Source organism: Oncorhynchus mykiss, chromosome 4 (genome assembly GCF_057628025.1).
Source record: "Oncorhynchus mykiss isolate SJ-2025 chromosome 4, ASM5762802v1, whole genome shotgun sequence".
Lineage (NCBI taxonomy): Eukaryota > Metazoa > Chordata > Actinopteri > Salmoniformes > Salmonidae > Oncorhynchus > Oncorhynchus mykiss.
The window spans coordinates 7,980,001-7,982,500 of record NC_143025.1 but is presented as its reverse complement, the minus strand read 5'-3'; the positions used below and the strand labels follow the sequence as shown (position 1 = coordinate 7,982,500).

The following is a 2,500-nucleotide window of genomic DNA, read 5'->3' as shown; positions in this document are numbered from 1 at the left end:
ACTTGTTACATTATGAATGTTTAGCAGGACAAAAACGGTTCAGTTCACACACTTATCAAGAGAACATCTCTGGTCATCTCTACTGCACTTATCAAGAGAACATCTCTGGTCATCTCTACTGCACTTATCAAGAGAACATCCCTGGTCATCTCTACTGCACTTATCAAGAGAACATCCCTGGTCATCTCTACTGCTCTTATCAAGAGAACATCCCTGGTCATCTCTACTGCCCTTATCAAGAGAACATCCCTGTTCATCTCTACTGCTCTTATCAAGAGAACATCCCTGGTCATGTCTACTGCTCTTATCAAGAGAACATCCCTGGTCATCTCTACTGCTCTTATCAAGAGAACATCCCTGGTCATCTCTACTGCTCTTATCAAGAGAACATCCCTGGTCATCTCTACTGCCCTTATCAAGAGAACATCCCTGGTCATCTCTACTGCTCTTATCAAGAGAACATCCCTGGTCATCTCTACTGCCCTTATCAAGAGAACATCCCTGGTCATCTCTACTGCCCTTATCAAGAGAACATCCCTGGTCATCTCTACTGCCTCTGATCTGGCGGACTCACTAAACACAAATGCTTTGTTTGTAAATTATGTCTGAGTGATAGAGTATGCCCCTGCTATCTGTAATTTTTTTAATTTACCTTTTAAACACAAACAATTGTTCCATCTAGTTTGCTTAATATAAGGAATTTGTAATGATTCTGATAATTAAGTACATATTTGCAATTACATTTACTTTTGATACTTGAGTATATTTAAATCCTCAAGAAGTATTTCACTGAGTGACTCACTTTCACTTGAGTCATTTCCTATTAAGGTATCTGAACTTTTACTCAAGTATGTAAAATTGGGTACTTTTTCCACCACTGAACAACTGTAACACGTTGGGAGTATCTTCATCCATTGTCAAACTGTTGTATTTATCAGATTCGTTTTTTTTTTTAACCTTTTAACAATTTTGATGACTCTTGATCAATGCTCATTCGTTTTTTTTTCTTTGTTTTTTTCAGCAGTCCACACTTCTGACAGCTGACAGTAACATTCTTTCAGTTTATTAATTTGTTAATTAAGAGGTGGTGTGGTTGAAATACAATACTAATATAATATATAATAATGTTATTCTAACTGTATCAGCGCTCCCTGTTTCAATGTGCCTGCATGGGTGGCTGTGTGGGACTGGGAGGGTGGCCACTAGTGGTCTATAGTAGAATTGCAGTCTGGCTTTTCTCTGGAAGATTAAAAGAACCACGAGACGAGAAAGGCTAAATAAAATCACAAATTCCATTCACTTGGCTTTATGTGTGTTTCAGAATATTTTTGGGATGTTACTCAGGGGCATTTCTAATCATTTATTATAGTTTCAGCTATCAGACACGTTTACTAAAAAGGATTTTGTTATGCTAAGTTCTGCAGAATTGCATGCTGGGAAAATTGAAAAACTCATATTTTACAGTCCAAACGTGTTTTCACTTCTCCATCTACTAGCAGACAAAATGACACTGAACGTTCATTTAAATTATTTGCTTTTTTCCTCAATAGCCGTGGTGCTATAACCATTAGGCTAAAACGTTTGCACGGGAAGCACTATCCCACATTACTCATGTACAACTCATACTTACCTGGCAAGGGAGACACCGTGATCAAGAAGGCGGTTCACCCAGGGCGAGGCTCAGCCATTGCACTCCGGCTGTGCTGACCCCTGCGAATTTCTCAAATGTGGAAATCTCGATTGCATAATTTCTGGTAGTGGGGGACTGCGTTCGCGCTCTCCCCTGATTTCACTGTGAAAGGAAGACGATGCTGTGACATGTAGATATCTACCTTATTTACAATTTGGTGATTGTTTTTTTAATAGCGCTGCTGTTTACACACCCAGAGTCCGATGTCCATCGCTTTGCTCGGTGCTGTATCCGATTCACGTGCTGTTTTCTACTGTTAGAAATATGTGAAAAATGTTCATCAAATCAGGTGTAGTCCAAATGGAATCTCATTTACATAAAACTGACAGGTGTAGTCCAAATGGAATCTCATTTACATAAAACTGACAGGTCTAGTCCAAATGGAATCTCATTTACATAAAACTGACACGTGTAGTCCAAATGGAATCTAATTTACATAAAACTGACAGGTGTAGTCCAAATGGAATCTAATTTACATAAAACTGACAGGTGTAGTCCAAATGGAATCTCAGTTACATAAAACTGTATCCTGATGGCTAGCTGAGAAGAAGGGATACACGGCCTCCTCTTCCTAGTATCCTGATGGCCAGCTGAAAAGACAGGCTACACGGCCTCCTCTTCCTAGTATCCTGATGGCTAGCTGAGAAGACGGGGTACACGGCCTCCTCTTCCTAGTATCCTGATGGCTAGCTGAAAAGACGGGCCTCCTCTTCCTAGTATCCTGATGGCTAGCTGAAAAGACGGGTTACACGGCCTCCTCTTCCTAGTATCCTGATGGCTAGCTGAAAAGACGGGCTACACGGCCTCCTC

General features: G+C 40.4%; 1 long non-coding RNA gene and 1 other non-coding gene across 2 annotated transcripts in view; both read left to right on the top strand.

The window, feature by feature from the left end:
* LOC149983688 (uncharacterized) overlaps positions 1-886 on the top strand; it is a 4,021-nt gene extending 3,135 nt beyond the window's left edge. The window contains exon 3 of the long non-coding RNA XR_016495065.1: positions 169-886. This is a non-coding gene — a long non-coding RNA (uncharacterized LOC149983688). The remainder of the gene's footprint in view (positions 1-168) is intronic.
* A 736-nt stretch (positions 887-1,622) lies between these two features.
* LOC149983687 (U1 spliceosomal RNA) lies at positions 1,623-1,786 on the top strand. The gene has a single exon (XR_016495685.1). It is a non-coding gene; the product is annotated as a U1 spliceosomal RNA (small nuclear RNA).
* Positions 1,787-2,500: the final 714 nt, after the last annotated feature.